This window comes from Equus caballus, chromosome 19 (genome assembly GCF_041296265.1).
Source record: "Equus caballus isolate H_3958 breed thoroughbred chromosome 19, TB-T2T, whole genome shotgun sequence".
Taxonomy (NCBI): domain Eukaryota; kingdom Metazoa; phylum Chordata; class Mammalia; order Perissodactyla; family Equidae; genus Equus; species Equus caballus.
Window position 1 is genome coordinate 58,942,421 of NC_091702.1, and position 6,000 is coordinate 58,948,420.

Sequence of the window (6,000 nt, forward strand, 5' to 3'; positions counted from 1 at the left end):
GGTGCCGAGACACTTTCTGTCTAATTTCTGAAGATTAAGGTACCCGTGGCTCTAGCAGACCAATGCTCTCCTCCTCATCCCTTTACATCCAACGCTGAGTGTGTTCCTAAGCACCTAGAGTGATATTGGGATCTGTATCTGTTATCTTCATGGGGCGTTTTCAGAGGTTTGTCAGCAGGGCCTTCTAGCCTTATACAATAACTAAGTGGGAGGCATTAATGAAAGCCATGTGGACTCCCAAATACTGCTTGTCTCTCCCTTACCCCATCACTTTTCCATAGCTCCTGAAATTCTCAGCATTGTTCATTCATCCTCTAATCCACAATTATTGATTGAGGTCTTCCAAGTGTTCAATCATGGAGCTAGGTGGTGGGAATTAATATAATGGTGTATGTACGTGAATATTCAGGAGGCTGTACGCACACAGAGGAAGGGGGACAATTAAACGATTGATCACAGTAATGCGCCCTAAGTGCCATGACAGGAAGAGTACCCTTTGCTTGGGAGCCTTATGAGGAACTTCGAACCTGGGGGGTCAGGGTGAGGGGAAGCAGGAGATGCTTTCCGGAGGAAGTGGGACGTCATCAATCCTATGGTGCCGTTCTTTTGAAGTAGGCATTTATCTACCCTTGTTAAGATGCAAGCCACTTCCTCAAAAGAATAACACTTTTAGATCATAAGAACTGTAGCACTGATTAATGTCCACAAGCTGAAAAGGGCCTCAGGAAATAAATATGAGAATGTTAAATTTTAGATGTCAGAAAAAGGAAAATTAAGCCCTGGGCACTGTTTAAAGGGCAGGGAGCCACTTCTGCGGAGGATTGTGTCTGCAGAGATTTTGGGTGCCTGGGGCTGAGGATGGGGCTTAGATTCAGGATCCTGAATCAAAATGCTACGAGAATTCAGGCCAGGCTACAGCAATAATTTCATCTGCATTACAGTTTTGCCTAAAGCTTACTCTACTCTCGAGCTAGTCCTTACAAGTCCCACTCACCAAGGAAAATGCCTCAACTTGGCTTCTAGATAGCAAAAGTGAAGTGCGAGAGGAAAAATATCTTTATAAAACCCGACAATATGTCTAAGGGATTTGTGCACCAAGACAAATTTGGCTGGAAAAATCCATCTCGTTTTCCTATGGGTTATCTCTATGACCCCTCCTCCTGTGGAAATTGTTTATAACCATGTGATTTTAAAACTCAACATAAAAATTGATCATTCATTCTTTGATTCCACTACATGAACATGTGCTGGCATCTACACTTCCTCATTCCTGTAGCATTTCAGAAGTGCCAGGAAATGCATCTCCTGTTTATGATCCAGAAAAGCTTTCACCCAAACACCACTGCCACATAATTTATATAGGTGCTCCAGGATGTAAGAAAAGTCCTTAATCTTAATCTCAATCCAATTCAAAACATTTGTCTAATGATTTGCTTCTTTCTGTTAAGCAGATCACAGGAAGAGTTTCCTTGGGAAAATGAAGAGAGTTCACAAGTTATTAGCAATGAGGAATTTTGTCTCCACTCCCTTTTGTGCTGTGAGAGACGTGAACTCTGTGAACCAGGATCCCTACGTCTCCTACTGATTGGGGGGTGGGGGGGGGGGTGTTTGTGCTCGAATTTTTGGAATGAAGAGGGATTAAGTTTAGAGTTCCCACTTTGGCTGTGGGATGCAGATCTGTCCCTGGCATCCCAACGTGGCAGTGCAGAAATGGGGCATGCTTCATGGGAATGATAACAAAAATCTGAGTAGCATTTTACGGTTCCACTTTCACTTTATTCCAACAACAAACCTGTGAAGAAAGTAGGTTAGTTACAGCCACTCTTCTGCTTACTGGCTTTCAACCTATGGATGTTCCTGGATAAAAACAGAGCGCTCCTGTGAGAACACACTACTTGGTACCAGCAGATGATGCTGGAAAGGGTGCTTCTGCCTTTAGGACTCTAAAACTGCAGTTTGCCATCAGTGCATTTTGCTGTGTTTGTGTTCGTGTTGTGACGTTTTTCCAAGCATTATTAACCACATCAGGTCCCATAAGTCTAAGAGCACAGAGAGTGTTAAAAGTCCTTGTCAAGATATACAATTACCATGGAAACAGAAGAGATTTTTAAAAATTGAAAGTGGTGAGAAAAGGAGGAATATTTCCTGTGAATATAGAATGAATTCTTCAAGAGTAGAAACGATCTGAAGGACAAAGAGCAGATCATGTAACGTACAAAAGAGCTATGCCTGTGCCGATGGTCACTGTCAGCAGGAGAACAGGAGAGGGACACACAGAACACTTTTGAGTGTGCAGCTAGACATTGTGGGGGCGGGGGGCAGAGCTCCATGTTGACTCCAGGCGTTGGGGAAGTTTAAGGATTAGCAGATGGGGCCCTGTTACTGGAACTCTTGTCTCCAGCCAGAGAGAGGCTCTTCCAGTTTGGCTTACATCCACATGAGGGGTGAGGTGGGGAGAATGGAGACTGACCACTCAGGAACAGCTCGGGACACTAGGAGATCCCCCAGGAGGGCAATTATCTCCCTCTGTAGACTTCCAGTAGACACAAACAAGAATAGTTTTGGGAAAAGATGTCATTCACTCATTCAAAAAATATACATTCAATGCCTTCTATGAGCCCAGCATCATTGTCTCAGCAAGGCATACAGGCACAGGACAGGTATGAACAAGAACGCTAGCCTTAGGAAAGAGTTTGAGAAGCTGACTCACGCTCCCGTCCCTGGAAATGCACGTGGGAATGCAACTTGGTCACTTTTGACTTTCCAACAAATGGATTTGCTTACATCTTGATTGTAAGTAGTTTCTGTATTAATGTTTCCAGTCTACTGACGAGGAAAGTAGGCTTTGGCGAGGTTAAGAGACTTGCCCCAAGTAGTTAGAAGTGGAATGAAAATTCAAGCCCAGCTGTTGACTTCAAACCCGTGCTCTTTTCTTCTACATCATGATTCTTCAAAACATGGGCCAACATATTATGCAAAACTGGAGCCCAAATTTCCTTCCTTCAGTTCTTGGAAGCAAGTGACATGCAGCGCCTTAGCTTTTCTCTTTTACATATGATGAGAGCTACTTTCTAGTAACCTACAAAGTATGTTACTAAAAATTTCTAAAATATGGTATCAAGATCTAAAATTAACACGTTATTAGAGTTTACCAAGGATTTAATTCTATATTCTACTAAGAAGATTGAACAGCACCAAAGGATTGTCAACTTTGACAAGCGAACTACTTAAAGACATGGAGGTAGTTTGGGACTTTTGTAATTTTAATAAATATGCTGTACATTTTGAGTATTGCTATTGTGAGTGGGCTGGAGATTTCTACTTCTGCCATTCTTATCTTTAATTATAATTCATTATTAATTAATTTTAGAATTCTCATTTTAGTTTGTGGTGAGTTGTTGGGTTAATATTATAGTGAATAGTAATATATCAACAGTGTTTTGGCTCAAAATTATCCAATAACTAGATTTTAAGACATAGGCCATTTGAAGCACAAAATAAGCATTTATTTTGCTAAAGCATGCATATATAGAATCCACCCTCACTCAACAAATGTACTTGTACAGAGACACTTTATTTTTTTCAGTCAAGTTATTTTTTTATTGGAAAGTGGGAATGAATAGAAGAGTGAACACAGAGTATTTTCTACCTGTGCTCAAAAACACCTGAGAGTCACTTTAACCTCTAGAACATGATTACTGCTATCCTTTAGGTGTAAGTGCCATTCACCACTGGTTAGCTACTCAAGAGCTGCTCCCAATCCCTTCTCCCTTGCTGCCTCCCATCACAGAGGCTGGGAAACAAAATATGTGCTTTCCTCATTTTTCTTGAAGCTACAAGTAGTCACGTGATACTGTCTGGCCCTTGAGGTGTAAATGGAAGTCTTCTGGGGGAGATTATTTACAGAACTTGTTCTTTCCTTATGAATAAGGGCTCCCCCACTTCCAAATGCTTCTGGCATTGAAGGCAATGCCTGGAACAACAACAGCCATTCTGTAACTATGAGGAAAGTAGCAACGGAGTCACAGGATGCATTGTTAAAATCCTGAACTACACCAGCAGTTGCCTATCTATAAATTTCTTATTATAGGAGAAAAAATAAGCCTCTATTTGATAAGATCAATGAGTGCTGAGTTTTTTGTTAGGATCCAAAAGTATCTTCACTAGTACTTTGTACGGGAAAGTAAGCATTTAGGTCCTGACTTTGTGCATAATTCTTATTTACAACATTGTTTCTGAGGGGGAAAAGTGTTGTGGGTTCAAACAGACTTATGAATAGAAAAATTGGAAACATAACTCCCTAACCGACAAACAAGTTCAGGTGAGCATTTTCATTCTATCTCCCTCAACTCCATGCTCTCGCTGGCACTCACACACACACATTTGTGCACACACACCTGCTCAAAGACCTATATTTGCCCCTATTACCTAGTGGTGGGTTGATAAATTAGCTTCATCTCAGGCGCCAACATTGATAGATTGGTGGTAGGTGTCTGGATCACTACGCTGGGAATAATTTTGAGGCAGACAACACAACTCATGAGGAAGAGTGCTGCGATCAATTGGCCAAGTCCGCCATGAATGTGAAAAATGGAGTGGCAGCACCTGTGTTTTGTAACAGTTGACCTGATCCAGAGCATCAGATTTTAATTGCTCAGCCTAGCGTAATCCCTTCTCTTCTTTTAACCCTGTAGGTAAGAATTCAGTAGTTTCGAACTAAGACATTTAGTCCTTCTGTGGGCTATAGTTTTCTAATTAGAAAGTCAGGGAATCCTAAATAAAAACAACATCCAGCTAAGGTACTGAGGTTGGAATTGTAGAGAAAATGTCACGTCTTAAGAAAAATGTAATATATGCTCTCCTGGCCATGGGGATGCACCACATGCCTCTCCCTTCAAGAAAGAGCTTGCCATTCAGCTGCAAGAAGTGCAGTTAGCTGACAGCATCCAGCTGCAGTGCCTGCAGAATGTGCCTCAACTTTCAAGCCAGGGACACATGCTAGGTGGACCCAGACATTGACTCAGCACAGCCTGGCCATTTCTCTCCAGTGAGGGGCTCCACTATAGGCAATCTTTGCTCTGGGACGCCTGTTGTGTGGGTTAAGACTTCATCAGATCTGCATCATGGTCTGGGGCACTCCCAGCTTGATTCTGCATCCTTCCACCTCTCCTTTCACAAGTGCCAGATCAGCATCCCAGGCCCATCCTGCTCCCTCCCCCTTCATCTTTCACAGGTGGTACTCTTCCTCTTCCTCCAGCTCTCCTAACTCCATCAGAGTGTCTGCTTCCTCAGGAACCCAAACCGATACACACACCTACTGTGGAGATGGCTACTTAAATTCATGAAGCATTTACATTAAATATGCAATATTCCAAAAGAGGCAAAGTGCTTTATTGGCTTTGGCATCAGAGAGCATTGATTAAAATCCCAGACATTTATTATCAAGGGGTGTTAAACTAGTGTCCTCACCTTTAAAAGAGGGTGCTAATGGTGACACTTGATGGGGTGGGGTGAGGATCAAACGAGACAATATCCATGAAATTGACTTCTAAACTATTAAGCATAAATTTTACTTGTCACTTACTATTACTCCAAGTAACCTTCAACATCAATTGCCAGCTAATCAATTAACATTCCTTTACAAATCTTTATCAGGCCCTTACCACGACGCCAGTGCTGGTCTGGGAAAAGGGGTGGCAAAGTCCCTGCTCTAGTGAAGTTTACGTTTTGTAATTCACTCCTTAAATATGAGTTTCATTTTAAAAACACTAATAAGTTAGCAAGAGTTGACTAAGCGGGGAGACCGTACTCTGGCTCAGTTCAAGCCTAACTGCTGCTCACTCTTGTCCCAGGACCGTCTCCGTGGATCTTCTCTGCTGAATCACCTTTTCTTTCTTTTAGTTCCACCAGCCCCGCTGCTGTGAAGCCTGCAGGGGGCTAAGAGACCAGCACCATAGCTTCTTGCGACGCCCAGGGCTCAGCTGGCCCCACCGCTTGCCT